The 14341-nt window shown below is 40.7% G+C and overlaps 1 long non-coding RNA gene across 1 annotated transcript in view; it reads right to left on the reverse strand.

The window, feature by feature from the left end:
- Nucleotides 1-2541, reverse strand: part of LOC129620108 (uncharacterized) — a 124644-nt gene extending 122103 nt beyond the window's left edge. The window contains exon 1 of the long non-coding RNA XR_008698383.1: nucleotides 2166-2541. This is a non-coding gene — a long non-coding RNA (uncharacterized LOC129620108). The remainder of the gene's footprint in view (nucleotides 1-2165) is intronic.
- Between the last annotated feature and the right edge of the window lie 11800 nt (nucleotides 2542-14341).

The raw sequence follows: 14341 nt of genomic DNA on the forward strand, positions 1-14341 counted from the left end.
AGAGGAATGACGATTGGACTGATTGCTGACCTCATATCTTAAAGAACAGATGTCAGCAGACTGCAAAAAACATCCTGACAGAAAATCACTGTCATCCTGAATTTCTATACCATGAAAAGCTGTCTTTCAAGAGCAAATAGGAAACCTGGGAAGCCCCTGTGACTCAGTGGTAAAGAATCTACCTGCCAATGCAGGAGACACAGGAGACTCGGATTCGATCTCTGGGCGGAGAAGATTGCCTGGAGTAGGAAACAGCAACCCACTCCAGGATTCTTTCCAGGAGAATTCCATGGACAGAGGAGCCTGGTGAGCTACAGTCCGTGGGGTGACAAAGAGTCAGTCATGACTGAGCAGCTTAGCACACATGCACAGAGGAAACAAAGACGCTGTCAGACAAAACGAACAGTTCAGTGTGTTTATCACTTAAAGACTTAAAGTGATTTCTAAGGAATCTTGCATTTCATATGGAGAAGGCGATGGCACCCCACTCCAGTACTCTTGCCTAGAAAATCCCATGGACGGAGGAGCCTGCTAGGCTGCAGTCCATGGGGTCGCGAGGAGTCGGACACGATTGAGTGACTTCACTTTCACTTTTCACTTTCATGCATTGGAGAAGGAAATGGCAAGCCACTCCAGTATTCTTGCCTGGAGAATCCCCAGACGGGGGAGCCTGGTGGGCTGCCGTCTATGGGGTCGCACAGAGTCGGACACGACTGATGCGACTTAGCAGCAGCAGTATGCATTTCTTAAAGAAGAAAAGCCATTCCAGATGGAAGGTTTGATGTGCAAAAAAGAACGGTATGCAAAGACATTGATAAATATGTGAGTAAAAGTAAGCAACCAATGACTGCTTAAAACTATGAAGTTAATGTCCAGTTTGTGGGGACATATAAGAGAAAACTGAAATACTCCCTAACAGTAATAGATATTTCTATCCTGGTATTGGCTTTAGACTTAGACTCTGATGGTTAATTCTTCTGGTCCAGCAAACATGTGCCTAAAAATATTGATTAATTTAATTTTATATGATTTTGGTGATTAAGGGGAAAAAATGATGGAATGTGTATGTTAAAGACAGCACTGAATAGATTGACCTTCACCTAGACAGTGGAAATGTTTTACCTGTGGTTCAAGGAAATTATTCTAGCTCCTTTTTAAACTGAAGCTTTATTCCTGTCCTTCCCAACAGCAAACTTCACTAATTCAAAAAACACCAAGAGGACTGGTCTTGTATTTCTTAAATCAGGGCAGGGAACAAAATATCACTCTTGCTGCACTCACCCAACCCTTTGGCCAGGATGGAGCTAACTGGTTAATGAGGGAGCTCTTTGCTGAGGGCCCAACTGCCGTCTCACAATCTTTTCAGGTGCTGCAGGCAGTCATCACCAAAATCAATCAGAACTAACATTTGACATCAAACCTGGTTGCCTTTCCGAACATAAGGCTGCCGACTTTATCCTGCATGGAAAATGGTCTGTGATTTTTACTTCTTTCTTCAGTTGTTAGGGAGAGAAATGCACTTTTTTAATCTCAGAAATATTCTTTCACCCCTGGTTGCAGTCAGAGGTTAAAACAAGCTTATCAAGTAATAATACTGGCTTAAAGTTTCACACTGCCTTACGCACATAGTCAGACTTCTAGATAGATACATTCTATATTTGTTTATAAATAATTGTACAAGAATGATGTGTTTGCCACAGAACAGAAAGGTCTCATATTTTTATATTGCTTTACAGTTATCAAAGCACATAACCTTAAGTATTTTGTTCCAAACAAATATGCACAGAGTAACGCCATGTGACAGGCATTGTGCTGGACACTGGGGTCACAAGTTCTTGCCCACATGAGCTTATAGCTTAGAAGGGGAAGCAAACACATAAGCAGATGGTGCGAACAGAGGATGACACCTTCTGTAATGAAATAGAGGGGACATCATGATGTAGTGATTAAATGTGTGGACCTTGGACCAGGAAAACCTGAATTCCTGTATCTACTCTATAATTTATTGGCTGTATATTAGTTAGGGATCTTCAGAGAAACAGAACCAATAGGATGAGGATGAGTATGTATATATATATATATATATATATATATATATATATATATATATCTCATATATATATATATTGAGAGAGAGAGAAAGATATTTTAAGGAATTGTCTCACATGATGATAGGGGCGGCTGGCAAGTCTGAAATTAAAATTCTGGCAGGCATTGATGTTGCAGTCTTAAGTCCAAAGGCAGTGTGGAGACAGAATTCTTCTCATCAGGAGACCTCAGTCTTCCTCTTAAGGCCTTCAGCTGATTTGATTATGCCCACCCATGTGATGGGGTTTCCCAGGTGGCACTAGCAGTAAAGAACCCACCTGCCAATGCAGGAGACATAAGAGACATGGGTTCAATTCCTGGGTCAGGAAGATCCTCTGGAGGAGGGCATGGCAACCCACTCTAGTATTCTTGCCTGGAAAATCCCATAGACAGAGGAGCCTGGCGGGCTACAGTCCATGGGGTTGCAAAGAATCAGACACGACTGAAGCAACTGAGCACACACGCATGCCCACGTGAGGGAGGGTACTATGCTTCACTTGAAGTCTAATAGTTTATATGCTAATCACATTGTTTTCTTCTCTTCGCAGCCAATGTGCATGAGGCTTCCTCTGCCTGGAGCACTTAAATCAGTCTCTGTGCCTGAACTAGCTAACTCCATATGTGAGATGGACTATAATTTATGTTGAACCAGGAAAAAGCAGCAATATTTGACGTACAAAAATCAGCAATTGTATATGGTTCAGCTTAATAAAATAAGTTATCAATACTGTGTAGCACTATCAGTGGGATTTCCAGGTGGCACTAGAGATAAAGAACTAGCCTGCCAATGCAGGAGACATAAGAGACATGGGTTCAGTCTCTGAGTCAGGAAGATCCCCTGGAAGAGGGCATGGCAACCCACTCCAGTATTCTTGTCTGGAGGATCCCATGGACAGAGGAGCCTGGTGGGCTACAGTCCATAGGGTCACAAATTGTCAGACATGACTAAGGCAACTTAGCACTTAGCACTGTGTGTACACACAGTGTAGTTTAAAAAGAAACCACAGGCCAACATTAAAAAATAATTCAAAGAAAATAAGGGAATTAAATTTTTAATCCAAAAATGAAATCTCTAAAATTCCTTTTCTTCTTCTTTTTCTCTCAATACACACACACACAAACACACAGACACAGAGCTAGAAAATTGTGTTTATGTGTGTGTATGCAAAAGAGTTGGACAGGGCTTGGCAAAAAAACAAAAATAAATATTTCTGTATAAAGAACCCATACATATGTGTATGTATTTCTGTATCACATGGACCGCTAGGCCAGTAGCTCAGTCTGTTCCTCTGACTGGGCCTTGGCTCAGCACTCTCATTCTTTTTTCTCCCCTCTCACCTTCTGGATTTATTCTTTTGCTTTCCCATAAGTAGTTGACCTTTCTGATGTAAACAATTCAAACTTGTTGTGCTTACTTAACAAAGGTGCAGCCCAGCAAAGACAAAGGTTCTGTAATGGAGGAAATTAATTAAGTTACACATTAACCTTTTTTCGTAGTCACAGCATGCTATGCATACATAATCTATTTCTGAATTCCATTACTATTTTATATGCTTACATTGTGTGCTCTACAACTAAAGTCACTTTATTAAACACTAATTTTTTTAAACGAACTTAAACTTTTACAAATTAGTTTGTTTGTCGCACTACTATGTTTTTTTAACAAATAATGCTTTTTATAAATAAAAGAAAACAAAAGCATGTCAAGATTCTCCAGGTCTCCAACTGCACCAGAGAGATCTTCAACTGACAAATTGCTGAACACTCCCTTTAGCTGCGCTGAAGGGTGGTGGGGGGTGACCAGAAACTATTTTTGTTATTTCCTTGTGCAAAGCCAGAAGGTTCTAATTTGTTTTTATCTTGCAGCTTGACCCTGATGTGATAAAACTTTGAGCTCAGAAAATGAGTAGCCCTTCCAAATTCTCCTACTGGCCTCCTCATGGCGTTAGGGTTAAAAAGGAATATTTAGAAGGAAGAAAGTATTTAGAGCTCTGGGGACTGAGGTAAGCAGAGGTGAAGGAGAAGCACTTATAAGGTAATAAATGGGAAAGGAGAGTCAAACCGTTTGGTTACTGGAGAGCAGCCTTTGGCATCAGGCTTTACGAAGGCTTCCTGGAAAACAGAATTTCAAGTTCTCAGCTTATCTTACAAGGTAGTATTCTCCTTGGAATGATGGTCACCTATTTGCTGAAGAAATCCAAATTTCAGGCATGTCTGGTAGCTCAGTGGTAAAGAATCTGCCTGCCAATGTAGGAGACATGGGTTTGATCCCCCGTCCAGGAAGATCCCACGTGCCTTGGAGCAGCTAAGCCCGTGCGCCACAACTACTGAGGCTGTGCTTTACAGACCATGAGCTGCAAATGCTGAAACCTGCGTGCCCAAGAATCCGTGCTCCACAACAAGAGAAGCCACTGAAGTGAGAAGCCCGCGCGCCACAACTAGGGAGAAGCCCCACCCACTGCAACAAGAGAAAAGCCCACACAGAGCAACGGAGACCCAGCTCGGCCAAAAATAAATAAAATTCCATTAAAAAAAGAAATCTGACTTTTCCTCCTTAAAAACATATGCAACCATATCACATAACTACTTATGTCTCTGATTTTCATTCCCTCAATGAATATATTTGAAATATTTACAATGATTTTTGTGGACTTTTTGTGTTTGTACCTAAATTTGCACATCGCAATCATTCCAGAAAGTCTGGTTGTATGTATTAGCAAATATTGTACATAATCATGTGAAAAAATCAAGACAGATGGCCCTTCACTCATAGAAAACCATATTATGTCTTAGTTCTAGTCTGTCTCCAGTGATAAGACACATTCATATGAAAACAGAAAATAAAAGTGTAACAAGCTTAATAGATTATCTGTGCATATTTGTCTAAATGTAAAAACAGGTATCTAAATATGCAAGTATCATATTATTACAACAGTGTTTCTCTCAATTTTTAAATTCAGAAATGATATGTTTTGAGGGTAATCTTTCCATCCATTTTCTGTCAGGAATTCCATAGGGAGTATGTAGGGAAGAAAAACAACATTTTCCTCAACCCTCTTAGAAGCCCTGGCTGGGACTGAAAATTAAATTGACAAAGCTAGGTTAACAGGAGAAAAGCATACAAGCTTTATTGCATCTTTATATATATATATAGAAGTCTTTGCAAGAGAATAAAGACCTGGAAAAGTGACCACAGCAGGAAACTTTTATACCTTTTAGACACTGAAACAATACATTGGTGAAGAATTGACAAGGCTAAAGGGTTTGAGCTGGGGTAGTGAATGATTGGAGAAGGAAATGGCAACCCACTCCAGTATTCTTGCCTGGAGAATCCCAGGGACGGGGAAGCCTGGTGGGCAGCCATCTATGGGGTCGCACAGAGTCGGACACGACTGAAGCGAATCAGCAGCAGCAGTAGCAGCAGTGAATGATTAAGAGCTTCCCAGGTGGCGCTAGTGCTAAAGAACCCACCTGCCAATGCAGGAGACATAAGAGACAAGTGTTCGATCTCTGGATTGGGAAGATCCCCTGGAGAAGGGCATGGCAACCCACTCCAGTATTCTTGCCTGGAGAATCCCATGGACAGAGGAGCCTGGTGGGCTATGGTCCATAGGGTTGCAAAGAGTTGGACATGACTGAAGTGACTTAGCACATAGCACATAGTGAATGGTGGAGAAGAAACTAAAGTTTACTTTAATGAGGTTTATTTTAATGGATTTCTTGGCCCCAAATTCCCCATCTCTGGTGACAACCATGTCTGAACTGACTGAAATACAAGTACAATTGTATGCCTGCAGAAAGAAGTAGAGAGAAGATAACAGGAATCAGATAAAAATCTCAAGATTGAAGGGTCACCTGACCGCTTGCTTTACCAAAACTGTTATTCTAAATATTGCTGGAGAAAAACAACTTGTTAGGCTACATTAGAGAACTTAGATTTGAATAAGAGATAAAACTTGATAAAGTTCCAAATTATTAATATGGTAGGCATAGTAACAGTTTAAAGCGGACTGTTTCTTACAGGTCCTGGGGCACCCTAGACCCCTCATCCCACCCCTCTTTAACAGTTTATGAGGCTGGCAGGCTGGTGCTTCAGGTTTCATCATGACAACTCTATCTCTTTTAAAATAGATACAACACAGAGGAGAGATATTATATGGTCCATATTTGTCCAGTAGACATGTCTGTGAGTAAGGAGCTCCCCAAGGTCAGGGATGTTGTCTTCACTTTTAGAATTCAGAGGCAGGCAAGATGCACGGTGAAAGAACATCATGTACAACTCACTGTAGAATATATAAATGAACAAGTTCCAATCAGTCCCACTGTGAATTAATTTACCTTATCTCTGACATTCAGCAACCTATCTGGGAGCTGGTTGTGGTGAGAAATAGAGAGGAAATGTAAACAGGCAATGCATAGGGCTTAGGGAAATATCAAAATAGCAACAACAACAACACAGGATTGAGTATGGTCCTGGCAAGCTGACAGACAACAGAGGCAGAGGATTCGGGAAAATAAATAAGGCTAGGATTCATCCCAATTTCTCTTTCTTGACTAATTGATTTGGGTCAAGTTTCTTAGCTTTCTTAGTCTCAGTTTCTATTATAAAAATAATAGAATTATGTAAATTAAAGATCAGTTCAGTTCAGTCGCTCAGTCCTGTCCGACTCCTTGCAGCCCCATGACCTGCAGCACACCAGGCTTCCCTGTCCGTCACCAACTCCTGGAGCTTGCTAAAACTCATGTGCATCAAGTCAGTGATGCCATCCAACCATCTCATCCTCTAGTTTACATGATTTATAATAATTATCTAGTTATCTTCAACATTGTTAGTGTCAATTAGGACAATAATCACTTGCAGGAAAGAGATTTTTTGAATGATGGTAGAAGGAAAACAGAGAAATTTCCTCTTTTATAATGTTATATGGGGATGGCCCATATTTCCAAAGATACTTTCTCCCTAAAAATGATGGTCTTTTAACATGTAAAGTAAGTGTGTGCATTCTCAGTCATGTAGGACTCTTTGCAATGCTATGAACTGTAGCCCACCATCCTCCTCTGTCCATGGGATTCTCCAGGCAAGAATACTGGAGTAGGTCACCATTTCCTCCTCCAGGGGATCTTCCAGACCCAGGGATCAAACCCACATATTCTGCATCTCCTCCATTGACAGGCAGATTCTTCACCACTGTGCCACCTGGGAAGCCTGTTTAACATGTAAATACCAAATCAATAAGGTAAATTAGGTAAATTAGTTGATTCCAGCTTCCTAAGAAGCAAATCCCTTCACCACAATTAATCTAATTTGCACAATCATTGCTTTAAGAAGACATTATCCACACTGGAAGAAATATCAATAACCTCAGGTATGCAGATGACACCACCCTTATGGCAGAAAGTGAAGAAGAGCTAAAGAGCCTCTTGATGAAAGTGAAAGAGGAGAGTGAAAAACTTGGCTTAAAACTCAGCATTCAGAAAACTAAGATGATAGCATCCGGTCTCATCACTTCATGGGAAATAGATGGGGAAAAGTGAAAACAGTGGCTGACTTTATTTTTCTGGGCTCCAAAATCACTGCAGATGGTGACTGCAGCCATGAAATTAAAAGACGGTTACTCCTTGGAAGAAAAGTTATGACCAACCTAGACAGCATATTCAAAAGCAGAGACATTACTTTGCCAACAAAGGTCTGTCTAGTCAAGGCTATGGTTTTTCCAGTAGTCATGTATAGATGTGAGAGTTGGACTATAAAGAAAACTAGCACCAAAGAATTGATGCTTTTGAACTGTGGTGCTGGAGAAGATTCTTGAGAGTCCCCTGCACTGCAAGGAGATCCAACCAGTCCATCCTAAAAGAAATCAGTCCTGAATGTTCACTGGAAGGACTGATGTTGAAACAAACTCCAATACTTTGGCCGCCTGATATGAAGAGCTGACTCATTGGAAATGACCCTGATGCTGGGAAAGATTGAGGGCAGGAGGAGAAGGGGACAACAGAGGATGAGATGGTTGGATGGCATCACCGACTCAATGGACAAGAGTTTGAGTAAATTCTGGGAGCTGGTGATGGACAGGGAGTCCTAGTGTGCTGCAGTCCATGGGGTTGCAGAGTCAGACACGACTGAGCAATTGAACTGAACTGAACTATCCATCCTACTCTCTGTGGTCATAATCCAAACTCTAAGGTGTGCAATTCATAAAGCTTTGCAATCTATATTGTTGTACTGAAAGAAGGAAAAAAGGGAGGAAAAGAAGGAGAGGGAGGCTTGATTGACTTCTCGCAATGAGATAGCCCTGAGCAACACAAGGCCCCAAAGGTGGAAAGGCAATTGAAAGCTACTCCTAGAACATTTAAATCCATTTAGAAGGGGCAGCTAAAGGTAAAGGAGAAAAGGTAAGATATACCCATTTGAATGCAGAGTTCCAAAGAATATAAAAGAGAGATAAGAAAGCCTTCTTCAGGGATCAATGCAAAGAAATAGAGGAAAACAATAGAATGGGAAAGATGGGAGATCTCTTCAAGAAAATTAGAGATACCAAGGGAAGATTTCATGCAAAGCTGGACACAATAAAGGACAGAAATGGTATGGATCTAACAGAAGCAGAAGATATTAAGAAGAGGTGGAAAGAATACACAGAAGAACTATACAAAAAAGATAACCGCCACTGTGTGATCATTCACCTAGAGCCAGACATCCTGGAATGTGAAGTCAAGTGGGCCTTAGAAAGTATCACTATTAACAAAGTTAGTGGAGGTGATAAAATTCCAGTTGAGCTATTTCAAATCCTAAAAGATGATGCTGTGAAAGTCCTGCACTCAGTATGCCAGCAAATTTGGAAAACTCAGCAGTGGCCACAGGACTGGAAAAAGTCAGTTTTCATTCCAATTCCAAAGAAAGGCAATGCCAAAGAATGCTCAAATTAACACACAATTGTACTCATTTCACCCGCTAGCAAAGTAATACTCAAAATTCTCCAAGCCAGGCTTGAACAGTACATGAACCGTGAACTTCCAGATGTTCAAGCTGGATTTAGAAAAGGCGGAGGAACCAGAGATCAAATTGCCAACATCCGTTGGATCATCAAAAGCAAAAGAACACCAGAAAAACATCTACTTCTGCTTTATTGACTGTGCCAAAGCCTTTGACTGTGTGGATAACAACAAACTGGAAAATTCTTAAAGAGATGGAAATCCCAGACCACCTTACCTGCCTCCTGAGAAATCTATATGCAAGTCAAGAAGCAACAGTTAGAACTGGATATGGAACAACAGACTGGTTCCAAATCAGAAAAGGAATACATCAAGGCTGCATATTGTCACCTTGCTTATTTAACTTATATGAAGAGTACATCTTGAGACATGCCGGTCTGGATAAAGCACAAGCTGGAATCAAGATTGCCAGGAGAAAAATCAATAACCTCAGATATACAGATGACACCACCCTTATGACAGAAAGAGAAAAAGATCTAAAGAGCCTCTTGATGAAAGCGAAAGAGGAGAGTAAAAAAGTTGGACTAAAATTCAACATTCAGAAAGCTAAGATCATGGCATCTGGTCCCATCACTTTATGGCAAATAGATGGAGAAACAATGGAAACAGTGACAGACTTTATTCTGGGGCTCCAAAATCACTGCAAATGGTGACTGCAGCCACAAAAGTAAAAGATGCTTGTTCCTTGGAAGAAAAACTATGACCAATCAAGACAGCATATTAAAAAGCAGAGACATGACTTTGCCAACAAAGATCCATCTAGTCAAAGCTATGGTTTTTCCTGTGGTCATGTATGGATGTGAGAGTTGGACTATAAAGAAATCTGAACCCTGAAGAATTGATGCTTTTGAACTGTGGTGTTGGAGAAGACTCTTGAGGGTCCTTTGGATTGCAAGGAGATCCAACCAGTTCATCCTAAAGGAAATCAGTCCTGAATATTAATTGGAAGGACTGATGCTGAAGCTGAAGCTCCAATACTTTGGCCACCTGGTGTGAAGAACTGACTCATTTGAAAAGACCCTGATGGTGGGAAGGGTTGAAGGCAGGAGGAAAAGGGGATGACAGAGGATGAGATGGTTGGATGGCATCACCAACTCGGACATGAGCTTGAATAAGCTCCGGGAATTGGTGATGGACAGGGAAGCCTGGCATGCTGCAGTCCATGGGGTCACAAAGAGACATAACTGAGCTACTGAACTGAACTGAACTGAACTGTGTATATCAAGTACTTTTACAACAGGTGCAAGATGCTACAGATAAACCTTAGCCTTGGAAATCAGCCCAGAAGACAACAGCGAGGTTAGCAGTGAAATTCTTCTGGAAAAGACAATTCGCTGCAAATATAACTCTCCTCTTAGTAAATCATTTCTGTTCAGGGTGGATTCTACTGACTTAGAATCTTCGAATGCAATTCACACTTTTCTAGGAACTGAAATCAACAGAGATATCTCAAAATTTATGAGTCATATAGCACTCATCATATAATAAACTGAATCTTATTTTTTCCAGTTATTTAGGGAATGTTCAAGCCAATTTTCTAAGTTAGGATTGGGTAAACTTTTTCTGTAAAGGGCCAAATAGCACATATTAGGCTTTGCAAGATATTCAGACTCAACTCTACCTTTAGCACAAAAGCAGCCATGAACAGTACATAAATGAAAAGACATGGCTGTGTATTTACAAAGGATGGAGGGCAGGTTTTGGGCCACAGGTCATAGCTTATCAACTCCAGCAAAAATCCAAATCAACATCTAAATTATTCTATGCCATAAAATTAAATACCAATTTATCAGTCTTTCTGGTTGAAAATTCTATCAAGTAACTGTGTGGTTTTTTTTACCGGTTTCAAGTAACTTCAGTGATTTAGAGCTAAAACTATAATAGGTGGTCATGGTAAATGATCAATAACTACTTGTTGGGTGGATAACAAGATGTATCAAAAAGCAGCATCTCAGTCATGCTATACCTTCAGATGCTCCAAGTTTTTTTTAACTCTCTGAATCACATCTTCCTTTGTGTTACACTGGACTTTTCTTTATTATAGCATGTTTATTTTTCCAGTTTTGATCATTATGATGAAACTAGCTTATTTAAGAAAGCACATGCAAGTACTACAAGGTATATAATTGCTTATCCCCAAAACTTAAGGACAGGGTTTCCCTGGTGGCTTAGTGGTAAAGAATCAGCCTGCCAAGGCAGGAGACATGGGTTTAATCCTTGAGCCAGGAAGAGCCAACATGCTGTGGAACAAATAAGCCCACGTACTGCAACTATTGAGCCTGTGCTCTAGAGCCCAGGAGCCATAACTACTCAAGCCCATGTGCTTTAGAGCCTGTGCTCTGCAACAAGAGAATAGCCCCCACTTTCTGCAACTAGAGAAAAGTCCCTGCAGCAAGGAAGACCCAGCATAGCCAAGAATAAATTTTAATAAAGTTTTTTTTTAATTTAAGGACAGAATTTTGGGTGGAATTTGAAATGTTTCATAGTTTACAAAGTTTATATAGTACAGACACTGTATTATATGTCATGTCCCCACATCTCTCAAAGTTTACAGTAGCACCATTAATCAAACATAGCATTTCTCTAGTGAAACACATGAATATTCATATTAAATGAGATAAATAGAGATTATAATAATCCAGCCACTGTCAAAGTATAATTTATGGATCCTTGGGAATCTTCATGAAGTCAAAATTATTTTTATAAAAATAATTTACCTTTTCACTCTTAATCTCTTATGAATGTATAACGAAGATTTCAAGGGGCTGCATGCTGTGTGATAGTAAGGTAAATTAAATGTAGAAGCAGAAATGAAAATCTGGCTGTCTCTATTAAGCAAGAGTGAAAATAGATTTGAAAGAATATTAAATAATTTCACTCTTCTTACTAAAATTTGGTTTGGAAAAATATAGTAGAAATTTTCATAAACAATCACTTATGCTAATATGTAATGAACTTGTTATTTTTAAATAAATACAAAGTAATACTTTTTAACTTTCCATTTTAATTTCTAATGTGGTAACTCGATAGATACACCTCATATCAGCAAATGAACTTTGGGGTCCATGATAATTTTCAAGAATGAAACTCCCAAGACTAAACCGAAATGTCTTACAACTGCTATAAAAAGTTAACATCAGTTCAAAGAAAATTTAGCTGCCAAATGAAGGGAAGTGAAGTGAAAGTTGCTCAGTCATGTCCAACTCTTTACAACCCATGGACTATACAGTCCATGGAATTCTCTAGGCCAGAATACTGGAGTGGGTAGCCTTTCCCTTCTCCAGGGGATCTTCCCAACCCAGGGATTGAACCCAGGTCTCCCTCATTGCAGGCAGATTCTTTTACCCGCTGAGCTTCAAGGGAAGCCCAGCTGCCAAATGAGCTCAGCAAAAACTTTCAATTTTCTGAGCATATGGATGTCACAATTACAGTTGAGGGACTGCTGACTTTTTAGGAATTCTGATATTAGAGGGTCTGATGTTTATTCTAAAGCAAAGTCCAAACTCTGGTGTCTTCCGTTTAGGAGGCTTTTATGCTGCTGCTGCTGCTAAGTCGCTTCAGTTGTGTCCGACCCTGTGCGACCCCATAGACGGCAGCCCACCAGGCTCCCCCATCCCTGGGATTCTCCAGGCAAGAACACTGGAGTGGGTTGCCATTTCCTTCTCCAATGCATGGAAATGAAAAGTGAAAGTGAAGTCACTCAGTCGTGTCCGACTCCTAGTGACCCCATGGACTGCAGCCCACCAGGCCCCTCCATTCATGGGATTTTCCAGGCAAGAGTACTGGAGTGGGTTGCTATTGCCTTCTCTGAGGAGGCTTTTATAGGTTGAAAATTAAATGCCTGCAGGATCTAGTCAGGTAAATGAATTGCGTGAAACAAGGCAGTTGGAGACTGTGATACTTGGCTTTTGTGATGCCTTACAGAAGACCCTGGTTTTACCAAACCTTTAGAATTCAATAGGGCTTCCCTGGGGACTCAGACTATAAAGAATCTGCCTGCAATGCAGGAGACCTAGCTACCATACCTGGGTTGGGAAGATTCTCTGGAGAAGGAAATGGTTACCCGTACTATAGTATTCTTGCCTGGGGAATTCCATGGACAGAGGAGTCTGGCAAGATACAGTCCACGGTGTCACAAAGAGTCAGGCATGACTGAGCAACTAACATGGACCAACTGAGTAAAATTCAATAGAAACTGGAAATCTAGTATTTTTAAGTGAAAGTTTCTCATTGTATTTACTATTTAAACAGTTTTTTAAAAGAACACTTGATAGATCAGAAACATCCACTGGGTCTTGTCCATGTGATGCTCAAGCACTTATGTTAGGAGAAACACACCTACTGAAACTGCCCACCCTGGCCGGGCACCATACCAGCCATGTGTGTGAGTTATTTTGTGCCAGGAGGTCCTGGTAAGGAACACAGAACTAACAGAAGTGTTCTGTTAGTTAGGAACACAGAACTAACCAGAAGAGTTTGGGAAAAGTCAAAAGGAGATATCACATGTCCTCCCACCTCCCAGAATCCTTCTCATTGGCATCCATCCTGGCTGAGCAATGAATGCGCCACCAGGAAGGACTTGAGTCAGAATGATTGGCCAGAGACAACCCAGAAACTAACCCCATTATGATAAAACCAGGGACTGCAAGCCATGTAGCAGAGCACTTCTCCTGGGTTCCTTACCCTACTGCTCTCCACCCAAGCACCCCTTCCCAAGAAAGTTTCTTGCTTTGTCAGCATGTAGGTCTCCTCTGCTGATTCATTTCTGAGTGTTAGACAAGAGCCTCCTTTCAGGCCGTGGAAGAGGCCCCCCTTCCTGCAATGCTTACATGGACTCTGGGCCACATAAGTCTCCTGCCTGCCCTTGAGAAATGCTGACTGAATGTTAGTTCACTTTCTCTCAAGGGCATGGACAGATGGAAGTGGTGACCAGATGTGACAGCAAAAGGCATGGGGAAGCTCCACCACTGACTCCACTGTTATTGCTGGCTCAGCTCCAAGATCATATAGTTTGAAAAGTCAGCTTTGTCAAATTCCTCGACCACAGTTTTCATTTTAAAACAATCACTTTGAATATTCTTTCACATATTAGTTACAGAGATATAAACAAACTGCTATACCTTCTGAACATTAGTTATTGATTTCCAAATGTCAGTAACACAACTCATAAACATCTTTCACTACACATATTCTGAGAAATACAGAGCATGGGATGATAATAATTGAATGTGTATAATTATTGTGATTCTTCTTTTTCTCAGTT

The sequence above is a fragment of the Bubalus kerabau genome, chromosome 9 (assembly GCF_029407905.1).
Source record: "Bubalus kerabau isolate K-KA32 ecotype Philippines breed swamp buffalo chromosome 9, PCC_UOA_SB_1v2, whole genome shotgun sequence".
In the NCBI taxonomy this organism is placed as follows: domain Eukaryota; kingdom Metazoa; phylum Chordata; class Mammalia; order Artiodactyla; family Bovidae; genus Bubalus; species Bubalus kerabau.